The 13,752-nt window shown below is 37.1% G+C and overlaps 1 pseudogene; it reads right to left on the bottom strand.

Annotated features, from left to right (window-relative positions):
- Nucleotides 1-5,691: 5,691 nt before the first annotated feature.
- On the bottom strand, nucleotides 5,692-6,895 carry LOC127677139 (ornithine decarboxylase-like; annotated as a pseudogene).
- Nucleotides 6,896-13,752: the final 6,857 nt, after the last annotated feature.

The raw sequence follows: 13,752 nt of genomic DNA, 5'->3' as shown, positions 1-13,752 counted from the left end.
ATGTTCTCTAGCTCCATCCATTTGCCTAAGAATTTCATGAATTCATTGTTTCTAATGGCTGAATAGTACTCCATTGTGTAGATATACCACATTTTTTGCATCCACTCTTCTGTTGAGCGATACCTGGGTTCTTTCCAGCATCTGGCAATTATATATAGGGCTGCTATGAACATAGTAGAACATGTATCCTTATTACATGGTGGGGAATCCTCTGGGTATATGCCCAGGAGTGGTATAGCAGGATCTTCTGGAAGTGAGGTGCCCAGTTCTCAGAGGAACCAAGAGACTGCTTTCCAGAGTGGTTGTACCAATTTGCAACCCCTCCAGCAGTGGAGGAGTGTTCCTCTTTCTCCACACCCTCTCCAACACCTGCTATCTCCTGAATTTTTAATCTTAGCCATTCTGACTGGTGTAAGGTGAAATCTGGAGGAAATGAACAATTTCCTTGACAGATACCAAATACCAAAATTAAATCAGGACCAAATAGATCATCTAAACAGTCCCATAACGCCTAAAGAAATAGAAAGAGTCATAGAAAGTCTTCCAACCAAAAACAGCAAAGGCCAGATGATTTCAGTGCAGAATTCTATCAGATCTTCAAAGAAGAGTTAACACCAATACTCTTCAAATTATTCCACAAAATAGAAACAGAAGGAACACTATCCAATTCCTTCTATGAAGCCACAATTATGCTGATACCAAAACCACATAAAGATCCAACAAAGAAAGAGAACTTCAGACCGATTTCCCTTATGAACATCGATGCAAACATATTCAATAAAATTCTTGCCAACCAGATCCAAGAACACATCAAAACGATCATCCACCATGATCAAGTAGGCTTTATCCTGGGAATGCAGGGTTGCTTCAATATACGGAAATCCATCAATGCAATCCACTACATAAACAAACTCAAAGAACAAAACCACATGGTCATTTCATTGGATGTTGAAAAAGCATTTGAAAAAATTCAGCATCCTTTCATGCTTAAAGTCTTGGAAAGAACAGGAATTAAAGGCCCATACCTAAACATAGTAAAAGCAATATACAGCAAGCCGGTAGCCAGCATCAAACTAAATGGAGAGAAACTTGAAGCAATCCCACTAAAATCAGGGACTAGACAGGGCTGCCCCCTTTCTCCTTATCTTTTCAATATTGTACTTGAGGTACTAGCTCAGGCAATTCGACAGCATAAGGAGGTCAAAGGGATACAAATTGGAAAGGAAGAAGTCAAACTATCATTATTTACATCTGCTGTCTTCTAAACTACTTTCCCAATGAGGGAATGTGATAACTCATTTTATACTACACTACTGGATTTTGGTTCAAAAACAATTTTATCTGATATTAGAATGGCTACTCCAGCTTGTTTCCAGGGACCATTTGCTTGCAAAATTGTTTTCCAGCCTCTTACACTGTGGTGGTGCTTGTCTTTGACACTGAGGTTCATTTCCTGTATTCCCTAAAGTGCTGGGTCCTGTTCACATATCCAGACTGTTATTCTATGTCTTTTTATTATAGAATTAAGTCGATTGTTGATATTAAGGAATAATGATTGTTTCTTCCTTTTATTTTAGATGTTATTTTTATGTTTGTATGGTTATCTTCTTTGGGGTTTGTTGAAAGAAGATTCCTTTATGCTTTTTATAGAGTATAGTTTCCCTCTTTATGTTGGCATTTTCCATCTATTATACTTTGTAGGGCTGGATTTGCAGAAAGGAACTGTTTATATTTGCTTATATCATAGAATATGTTGCTTTTTCCATCTACAGTGATTGAGATTTTTGCTGGCTCTTGTAGTCTGGGTTGGCATCTGTGTTTTCTTAGGGTCTTTCTGAGATCTACACTGGATCTTCTAGCTTTCATGGTCTCTGATGTAAAGTCTGTTGTAATTCTGTTGAGTCTGCCTTTATATGTTACTTGACATTTTGCTCTTACTGCTTTTAATATTCTTTTTGTGGTTGTTGTTTAGTACATTTGGTATTTTGTTTATTATGTGATGGGAGGAATTTCCTTTCTGGTCCAATCTATTCTGAGTTCTGTAAGCGTCTTGTATTTTCATGGGCATTGAAGATATTTACTGCTCTTTAAAGTTGGGAATCATCACCTATTATCCTTAACTTTGGTGTTCTCATTGTTTTCTGGATTTGCTGGATGTTTTTGGTTAGGAGCTTTTTGCATATTGTATTTTCTTTGACTATTGTGTCAATTTTTTCTATTGTATCTTTTGCACCTGAGATTCTCTCTTCTATCTCTTATATTCTGTTGGTGATGATTGCATCTGTGACTCCTAATCTATTTCTTAGGTTTTCTATCTCAACTGTTGTCTCCCTTTGTGATTACCTGATTGTTTATATTTCTATTTTTAGATCCTGTATGGTTTTTCTCAGTTACTTCACCTGTATTGATGAGTTCTCCTGTAATTCTTTAAAGGATTTTTATGTTTCCTCATTGCGACCTTCTACCTGTTTACTTGTGTTCACTTGTATTTCTTTTTATTTTTTAATTTTTTTGTTTTTTTGTTTTTTTGAGACAGCGTTTCTCTGTATAGTCTTGGCTGTCGTGGAACACACTCTGTAGACCAGGCTGGCCTCGAACTCAGAAATCCACCTTCCTCTGCCTCCCCAGTGCTGGGATTCAAGGCCGGCACCACTTGTATTGCTTTAAATGAGTTATTTATGTCCTTCTTTTTTATGGAAAGAACAAATTTTTCATGATTGAAAGTCATGTTATCATATCTGTATAGTTTGATAATCTTTATATGAATGTGCCTGTTCAACTATTTATTTTTCATGTACAAAATAAATATCAATTGTTATGTTTATTATTTTTATTTGATTTATTCTTTATATTTCAAATGTCCCCTTTCCTTGTCCCCCTCTTCCCCCAGAGAAACCCGAATCCTAACTCTCCTCCCCCTCCTCAGCAATCCACACACTCCAGCTTCCCTTTCCTGGCATTCTTCTATAATGGGACATAGAGCTTTCTCAGCAAGAAGGGCCTCTCTCTTTGATACATAACAAGGCCATCCTTTGCTACATATGCAGCTGGAACCATGGGTCCAACCTTGTGTATTCTTTGGCTGGTTATTTATTCCCTGGGAGTTCTGGGGGTACCGGCTGTTTCATATTGTTGTTCCTCCTATGGGGATGCAAGAGCTGAAGGGACATATCTGTCATCAATGGAAGTGGAAGTCCCTGGTCCTGTGAAGGTTTGATATCCTAGTGTAGAAGAATGCTAGAGCAGTGAGGTAAAGTGGTTAGGTGGGTTGGAGAGCACCCTCATAGAAGCAGGTTAAGGGGAAATGGGATGGGGGTTTGCAGAGGGGTAAGTGGAAAAGGGGATTACATTTGAAATGTAAATAAATAAAATATCCAATTAAAAATAAAAGAAAGGTTTCATTTGGACTTTCAGAGGATTATCCTGTATGATAGTAGAAAGAAGGCAGCAGATGGAAGGCTTGGTAGCTGGAGCAGAACCTTAGGGCTCACAACTAAAATTATATGTATGTACATATATGTATGTATGTGTATGCATGTATGAATATTTGAATATATATGTCCCTCATGTGTTCTTAACTGGAATTACAAATGGCTGAGAATCATCATGTGAATGCTTGGATGAATCAAACTTGAGTCTTTCATAACAGAAGCAAGTATTGATTTGAGTCTCCACCCCCAAATCTTTTGTAGAAAATATTTTTCCTTCTTTATATTTCTATATTCATTCTTTCCTCTCCAAACTTCTCCCCACTCTCTCTCTCTTTCTCTCTCCCTCTCTCTTTTCTTTGATGTAGTTTAATTTATTACAGGAATTTGACTGACAAATGCTATATGATACTTCCAATTTTTACTGGATGGTGATGCAGGTGAAGTCACTGGTGGAAGGAATAGTCAAGGTTTATGCAGGCAAGGTTCAAAGGACCTCAGATACCCTCCCTAGGACATGGCCAGGCTAAAAGGCCACTAGGAAGATGAAATTACTTATCAACAGACTCTGTTAACATCATCAAAGTTCACAGCCAACTGCACACACTTGGGATGGGTTAAGTACAGTGATGTTATATAAAGAGAGAGGGTACAGCCTTGTGCCATCCATCTCTCCTCTTTGTTGTACTGAGCTAGACTCACTGCTGTGATACAACAGCCTGTGCAGAAGTGTGTGCCTTCCTTATGGGATACTTGCATACATTCCCTGATGCCCAATTATTTCAAGATACTTTATTTTCTTTTTTTTAATTTTAATATTTTTAATTTCTATATTGTTTGCTTACATTCCAAATGATTTCCCCTTTTCCAGATCCCCCCTCCCCATATGTCTCATAAACCTTCTTCTCTCCACCCATTCTCCAGTCACCGCCCCTCTTTTTCTCTGTCCTTATATTCCCCTCCAATGCTCGATCAATCCTTTCCAGGATCAGGATCCTCTCCATACTTCTTCATGGAAGTCATTTGTTATGTGATTTGTGCTTTCAGTATTCAGAGCTTCTGGGCTAATTAATATCCACTTATTAGAGATTGCATTCCATGTGTATTCTTTTGTGATTGCCTCACGTAGGATGATATTTTCCAGATCAAACCATTTGCCTAAAAATTTTGTGAATTCATTGTTTCTAATTGCTGAGTAGTATTCCATTGTGTAAATATACCACATTTTCTGTATCCATTCTTCCTTTGAGGGGCATCTGGGTTCTTTCCAGCTTCTGGCTATTATAAATAAGACTTCTATGAACATAATGGAGCATGTGTCTTTATTGCATGCCGGGGAATCCTTTGGGTATATGCCCAGGAGAGGTATAGCAGGGTCCTCCGGAAGTGTCATGTCCAGTTTTCTGAGGAACCGCCAGATTGATTTCCAAAGTCGTTGTACCATCTTACAGTCCCACCAACAGTGGAGGAATGTTCCTCTTTCTCCACATCCTCGCCAACACCTGCTGTCTCCTGAGGTTTTGACCTTAGCCATTCTGACTGGTGTAAGGTGAAATCTCAGGGTTGTTTTGATTTGCATTTCCCTAATGACTAATGATGTTGAGCACTTCTTAAGGTGCCTCTCGGCCACCCGAATTTCTTCAGGTGAAAATTCTATGTTTAGATCTGTACCCCATTTTTAAATAGGGTTATTTGGTTCCCTTGGGACTAACTTCTTGAGTTCTTTGTATATATTGGATATTATCCCTCTATCAGATGTAGGGTTGTTGAATATCCTTTCCCAATTTGTTGGTTGCCGTTTTATCCTTTTAACAGTGTCCTTTACCTTACCCAAACTTTGTAATTTTATGAGGTCACATTTGTTATTTCTTGATCTTAGATCATAAGCTATTGGTGTTCTGTTTAGGAACTTTTCCCATGTGCCCATGTCCTCAGGGGTTTTCCCCAGTTTCTTTATTTTCAAAATGGGTCACAACATAAGCTTTTAGTCCATTCTGCCAATGCACAAGCTTCAAATACTCACCAGCTGAAGGTACATGTTAGTATCATGTCTGAAAAATTAATAATATGCATATAAAACAAATATTCAAAGTTTTCACAGTAGCACAGTAAATGTGACCCCCATCTCCTAGCCTTCTATACTGCAATGCTGCAAACTCTACTATTAAAAAGGCATTCCAAACTAGCAGTAATTAAGTTAAATAGTATAACCATGTGCCTTAATTCATGTTAAACCTGGAGGTAAGAGCTACAAGAATGACAACTACATGCTAACTCTAGCAGAAGCACAAGCTGCAAGGAGACTGTGCATTCCACTCTTCTGGGCACAAGACAGGGGTAGAGTGCCAACATCCTGCCCCTCCAATACCTGAGGGAAGCCATCACTCTGGATCTCATTCATGAGTTACCACATTGGCTGTGATGTTTGGCTTCTGGACCCCATTGAAAGTAGAAGCAGCAGCAACAGATTATGCACCCATATTCTCAAACAGCATCCAATGACTCACATTCATTTCAGGTAGGTTACAGTGTTCAAGATCTGATCAAGGACATCACATATTGATCCCCAGATGCTGAATGAGTAATACTTCTCATCTGGCTTAGGTCTCCCCTGCAGCAGGACCTTCACATATGCCCAATCATAAAGAATGCAGTTAAATGATCTATACACTCCATCATTAACATTATAATGAATGCTTGCTCATTTGACTTATCTTTATCATCAGAGGCAGTCTGCTGCTTCCACATTTTTAGGGGGGGAATGATGTTGACTACAAGTGTGAAATCTGATCATAGTATCTGCCAATTCAGCTATGATTGCCACTTCAGAGTTTGATGGGAAGTACTTGTCCTCAGCTGGGTTCATCACACTGGTGATCTTTTCAAATTTAAGCTTTGTTTCTTCAGATCCAGTAAATCCACCACCAATATCAAGCAGGCACATGCTGAAACCAACTTTTGTTCCCAAAAATATACACAGTGGGCATCTAACACTGCCTGCACAAGGGTCTCAGGGTCAGTACAGCCACTGCCCACATTGAAGCTGTCACCAATGATGTCAATATTTAGCTCTTTTGCCCATTCCAAGAGAAGCCTGCTGGTTTTAAGTATGGCACCAAACTTAACACTGAGGTGACAAACTGCTCTGGAATCCTATATGCCAATTTGAAAAACCAACTTTGTATTTGTATGTGCTCTGGCGACTTTCATCAATTCAATTTCATTGTCAAAAAGCAACATCTGGTCTCTGTTACTGGCAGCATTCTTGATTTGAGACACTTGGTTACAAGGACTTTCTGGAGGCACCCCAAGCCCCTGCACTAACTATATTTCAATTTTGCTTGCACAATCAAATCTTGTCCCAGTTGCAGCTTGGGTGCTCACTATGGCTCTGCTGTTTTAACACTTAACTGCATAAAAGGGAGTAACACATGGAAGAGCTTTAGCGACCTCAGATGCTTATTTAGAACATCTCATAGTTTCTCAACATAGAAAGCATACTTATTGCCAGAGGAACATACTTTTTTTTTTTTTTTTTTTTTTTTTTTTTTGGTCTAGAATGTCGTTAGCAGTAAAGCCTTCATCAAGGATATGGCAGTCAAACTCTTCCTCAGTAAAGCTGCTCATGGTTCTTGTTGTGCCTACAGAAAGCCTAGAGCTTGAATTAGAGTATCACATGTTCCTCTAAAGGCCAACTTATCTAAGAACTCTAAATGCTGTTTCTTTGGAGCTTTGGGAACACTGCACAGGGTTGCAGCTGGCTGAACCCATGGAGATGTTGCTGCTGAAACCGAGACTCACCAGGCTTTCAGTCACCTATAGATTTTGACCAGACGTGGTGCCAAGTGAGCCCTGCAGTAGTGGCTGCAGGGACTGACCTCCACATTTCTCTTTCTTTCCCAATTCAATATCCCTTCTCTTCTCTACCACTTTCTTTCCTCTCTTCTTCCCCTTTCACTTCTTTCTTCTTTTCCACTTCCCCTGTTTAATTTGTTATTGTTGTACAGGATTTATTGTTTCCTCAGGATTGAATCAAAGGTAGTTCTACTATTATATCTGTAAAACTCACCTGTTGATATTTAATTGAAGTCCTCCATGAGAGCATCTTCACACGTGTGGATTCAGACCGTTAAATTATTCCTTGAGCTTCTATGTTGATTTTCTTCCCAGTGATTACTTCCTGTCTTTGGTATACTTTTGGCTATTGATTTGACCTGAATGCTCTCACACAGTTGTGTCCAAGCAATTTCTTTCCTTAGTTGATGACTACTTTTCATAGATCCCTAGAGGCCAGCCCAGCTCCCCATGATTTATAAACCAGGCCTTTGCCTTGATACCTGAAATTCCTCATACCAGCATGTGTATCAAGATGCAGTCACAGACTCATGTTTTCTTATTCTTGTTGCTCTTGTTGTCTGGTGAGACATTTAAAAGTATTATATCTTAAATGTTATTGGTTTGTAGAGAAATAGCTATTTCCTGTAGAAAACCAATAGTATGGAGACAATGCCATATAAGACAGTTTGGATTCTAAGGTTCGTATCAGAACAACTTTGTGTATGTAAGTGTATACTCATTATCTATTTCTGATTGCAGGTACTCATGGAGATATTGTGATGACCCTGTCTCACAAATCCATGTCAACATCAATAGGAAACAGTATCACCATCAAATGCAAGGATAGTCAGAATGTTGGTACTGCTGTAGCCTGGAACAAACAGAAACCAAAGCAGTCTCCTAAACTGCTGATATAAGGGGCATCCAACTTGTTCACTGGGGTACCTGATCTCATCACAGACAGTGGATCTGGGACAGATTTCACTCTCACCACCAGCAGTGTGCAGGCTGAAGACCTGGCAATTTATTACTGTCAGCAGTATAGCAGCTATCTTCCCACAGTGCTTCAGCCTTCTATACAAACCACTGAGATTCTAACCATACACCACACACCCCCAAACCTACAAAGTTCCCCTCTGCCTGAAATTGCTATGCTTAACTGTTGCAAAGTTTGATAGAATATTAATGAACAGATCCTTTGACTTGAAAGGCCCTTATGGAAAAAAGATGTAAAGACATTTTTATTTTTTTTAAAATTTCTCATGCTTAGTTTCTGTGCATTGAACATGATGAATTTATTATCTTATAGTCTGGAATGAAAAGTTCCAATACGTGACGCCATGAGTCAAGAGCCTGTTGGGCTATATTCCCACTGGAAGATAAAGAAAAGAACTTGGATTTTGCTTAGGTCAGTTTGAAAGGTCTCCATCACTTTTTGACTCCTGGCAATTTCCATCAAGTTCTTATTTTGGTTCACTTTATTAATTTGGATATATAAAGTTGAGTTTCATAAAGCAAATATATTAAAAGCATTTCATGTATTTTGAAAATATTCATTCCCCTTGTGTCTTCTTTCTTTCACCACTGTTCCCTCCAACTAACATACTTTCAATCCCTAGTCTTCCACCTATTTCTAGGTGACATACACATATGCACATTAACATGTATACATACACATACACATGCACACACACACACACACACACACACACATGCATACACACAGGGTTTTAAGAATCTATAAAAATCTTGGATGCAAATATCAGAGAAAACCTGAGGTTTGACTTTTAAACAACATATCTGATCTATGCTTCCTATTCCTAGGCCACATCTGCCTCTGTTGTCTTTTTATCTACTTTCCCAATGTGGGGACTGTGATAACTCATTTTATACTATACTACATTAATTGTAAATATTATTTTGTATCATGGGAGTCAACTTTTTTCTGCCATGTAATTATTAACAGTGTTTAATATTTGTTGGGATAAATACTTTGTTCTTCAATAAAAAGCAATGCTAAATAGTCTCAAAGATGTATCTATTAAAAATTATTTGAAAACTTATTTTGCTCTATTTGTTTTAGAGAAAAAATACCATGGTTTGTTAAACTTGGAAGTGGATTTTGATTTCACAAAATTAAACCTACCTCTTTCTAATCACTGTTATCAATGGTGTGGGCCATCACACCCCACCTTGATCACCATTTTAAAACACAGAGAAAGAACATGGTTACAAACAGTTGATTGAGAACTCCAAATATCTTACATTAATTTGAATTTGAATCAGCTCTCTCTAGCTTGCTTCCTGTGTCCAAGTACATAGTATGAGCACAGATATATTTCTTGCCTGGTTTGTGCTAAGTATGTTGTTTCTTCACTGTTATAAGGCACTGTGACTATGAGAGAATCATTTATTTCATCTCACAGTTTCAGTCCATGTTAGTTTGACTTCACTTCTGTGGTGTAAAGGTTATGTGGAATATCATGGAGGTAGTGGACAGCAGGAGAGTGATATTCACCTCATCATAGCAGGAAATTAGGGAAGGAGAAGGGGCCAAGGACAAGCCATATTTTTCCCTCCTTCCCTCCCTCCCTCCTTCCTTCCTTCCTTCCTTCCTTCCTTTCTTTCTTTCTTTGTTTCTATCTTTTAAAATATTATTGTTCTTTCTCACATCATATGCCAGCTGCAGATACCCCTCTGGTCCCTCCTTCCAGTCCCACTGCAACTCCCTTGTCCCCCTCCTCCCCTGCTTTCATTAAAAAACAAAACAATAACAAAAAACAACAACAACAGACCTCCCAGGGATATCATTTGAACATGGCACCACAAATTACAATAAGGCTAGGCATCAACCCTCTTATCAAGCTGGATGAAGCAACTCAGTAGGAGGAAAACAGTCCCAAGAGCAGGTGAAAGTGTCAGAGACACTCCTCACCTTCCCAGTTAGGATTCCAAAACAAACACCCAGGTATGTAATACAATCAACTTAAGCTTATCCCTAACTATCTTACAAATAAATGTGACTCAGACTGTTTTTTTTTTTTTAATTTGGTTTTGACAATTACTTGGGAGTAATCCCCATTATACTTTTCTGACTGCATGCTATACGTGCTACCCACTGTTATACCCCAAATACTTTCTGTTTCTTCTGGCCATGTCCTCTTGGTACATCTTTTCTCATGGTACCCTCTCCTCTTACCTCTTCATTCTTCCTACTGTTCTGTTTCTCCACCGTTAACCACATAATTCAGAACATGTCTAATCCCTTCTAATGGAAACTTCCGATCCCTTCAGCTTTAAATTATGGCACAAAGTTTGCACACAAAAAAAGCTTCTAAACATTAGGATTTACTCATAGCACTAGACTTTTGTGTATAAATTTAGCATTATGGTACATAAGCAAGAGAACAAAGCTCAATAATTCCCATTTTGTCTATATCAAAAGGCTTTTTCTCTTATAATAATAAACAACATAGAGTAGGAACAATTATGACAATTATTAGGAAAGAGTTACTTACTTTTGAAAGGTCTAGTCTGTTCATATTTGGTAACTCGAAAGAATGTAGTCTATTATGTATCCAATCCTGGTGAATTCAGAATTCTGTATTTAAATCAATTTCTATCTTAAATTGTGTTGCCTAAAAATATCTTCATCGACCTAGTACATCTTCTTAAATCCTAAATAACTTAAGTTTATAGAAAGACTATAACTATCTAGTTTTCAACCGGATCATATACCTGAGAAGGAATAAATATTACCTGAGTATGTAGGAAGCACAGGGTCAAACCTTCCAAAATTACAGAAATGATTAAAACAGCTGGTAACCTCAACATTTTCCAATAATCTTGTAATGCTAGAATATTTATCTTCAGCTGTCTGGCCCATAATATATGACGGACATTTTGTGAAGCAAGAGTTTTGAAAGACTTGCTTACCTTTTCTTGGCAAAATTTGGCATTGTCTTCCCTGTGTCCATTTGTCCTTTCTAGATATCATTTTGTCTGGAGACAAAGTTTGACATTTTTTTTTGGTCTGGTGGTTAGCTAGGCACACAATGAAACAACTCCATGTCAAAGTCTTTTGATGCTTATCAATTTCCATGTCTAATGGTATATTGACAGGAGCTGACATGTCTCAATGTCAAAGCCTTAAATTAATGAAAATTTCTTTAACTGACACATTCTGTGAGCCTCTGAGGGTTTTTAAGCCCATCTATCTACTTATAGCATATATGAACAGGCAAACATTGCCTGTCTCCAGCTACCTATGATGTGTACAAACCAGGAAATATACAAACTAATATCTGCCTTAACCATGAGTTTTATTGACTGAATATTAACATGCATTATTTAATTATCCTAAACAGTTTATAACAATAGCTATTTAAAAAACTGGGACTAAATCTAGTATTTTTAAATGAGTTGAACAGCCATAATATCCATACAAGAGTTGAACCATACTTATATCATAAGAAAGTTAGTCTTAAATTTTGTAACAGTAAACAAATATTTATACCAATAGAAACCTTAAACATGTATCATCTTACAAAATTCTGTATCAATGTAACACAATATAATTTCAATTTTGATCAAAATATAAAGATTTTTACCAATGTAAGGTTATTCCTACAAGATTTTTTGGTTTAATGGTAGATTCAATCATCTAATTGTATTCATTTAATTTCTTAATAATCGTTACACATTCCCCCTTTTTCATTTTAACTCCACTTTCCTTACCTAGGGAAAGAAGAAAGATTAAAAAAGTGAAGGAAAGAGAAAAGAAATCCCTGTATCTAGCTTCTGTTTCATTTCCTGACCATAATTAATTGTAAATCACACCCTAAAATGACAACATATCTGTAATTTATAAAATGACCAAAACCAGTCACCCCAAACATTTTAGAAAAAAAAAAAAGGTTAAGTCAAAAGAAAGCTTGTTGTCATCAAATGTTGTCTATTCTTTATATGTTAACTATGTGAAGTCTTTACTAGATTAGGCTGAAAGGCTGGATGAACTCAGGTCATCTGTCATTAGCAGTCATGGCATTAGCAGGCTCTGGAAAAATCATCAGTTCGAGACACGATTGATCATGAACCTAGAACAGCGGGTTTTTGCATTTCAACTTCCTTGAGGGTGAATTCTGTCAGAGCTGCCCTCCTGGTCTCCCATTATTCAATAGTTAAACCACACAAGCAATACATAAGTCTAGAAAAACCTTTGTATAAAATGTGCAAGGTACAGAAATCGATTAATGATAATTTTCTACTCTTTGTTGGAGCAAATGAAAGACATCTTTTTACAAACTGTATAAGCTAGTTTGAATTATCTGCCAGCATGTAATTTCATTTTTATCGATACTATTTAAAAGAGTTGCATGAAAAGATTTGAGGATTTTGCAGTAAACAAGATCTATTGGTTATATAAAACACATTATTTTTTATGTCTCAGCCAGTCTCAGAATTTTGCTTATGTAACAGGATTAGCACATACCTCACCGATGCTGTTGATACAGTCAATCTCCCTCTCCTTATCTGTAGTCAAGATCTTTAAGGGGTCTTCCCCTGTCAAATCTTATTTTCAATAATTTTGATGGAAGATATAGCCTATATATTCCTGTTAGAACAAATGTAAAATCTTCTCATCAATATAACATTTGTTTACTTTTTCATTTTGAAATTAATGTGTTAAATATTTGTCTCACTAACATTTAAAAATTTTAAATTCAACAAAGCATATTTTAAAACATTGGTGAGAGCTATCATACTCCCGTTCTGTTCTATGAGCATTTCTCCAAGGCCCTGTTAGGTGTTTTCATAATGGATTTACCTGCAAGACTGTGAGCTGTATTTGGAATGGGCTTCATCTCATAATAGCCATAAATTGTTGCATCTAAATGAACATATATGTCTGAGCATCATCAGTTTTAATATGTAAAGTAATATCTGATATAGCCACCATCTTTTATAAATGTGCAGTCTTAAAAGTATCTTCCTCAGAACTCAGTGCAAAAGTCCTTTTGTACTCTGAACATGTATAAATTGTATGATGTACCAAGATGTGTACACAGGTCAATTCTCTGAACTGTATAAAATGAATCACACAATCTATTATATAGCATTGTTTTAAGTTAGCAATAAGCAGAATCTGGATTCCCAATTCAATATATTATATCTCTATGGGCTGCCATTCCATTTTCTTTCTTTTTTTAATAATATTTTTAATTTCTATATTCTTTGTTTACATTCCAAATGATTTACCCTTTCCCAGATTCCCCCTCCCCATATGTCCCATAAACCTTCTTCTCTCCATCCATTCTCCAATAACCTCCCTCCTTTTTCTCTGTCCTTATATTCCCCTTAAGCTCCTGTAGAAATTTTTGGTCTAGAACTGATTTTTAAATATTATAAGTTCCAGATTGGATTCATTTGAAGATTGCCTATTTTGAGTCAAAGAGTATTTTAACCTCAGTTTTGTGGTTTGTAATCT

Source organism: Apodemus sylvaticus, chromosome 2, assembly GCF_947179515.1.
Source record: "Apodemus sylvaticus chromosome 2, mApoSyl1.1, whole genome shotgun sequence".
Taxonomy (NCBI): domain Eukaryota; kingdom Metazoa; phylum Chordata; class Mammalia; order Rodentia; family Muridae; genus Apodemus; species Apodemus sylvaticus.
Note: the sequence above shows the minus strand (reverse complement) of the source record. Positions and strands in the feature narration are given on the sequence as shown.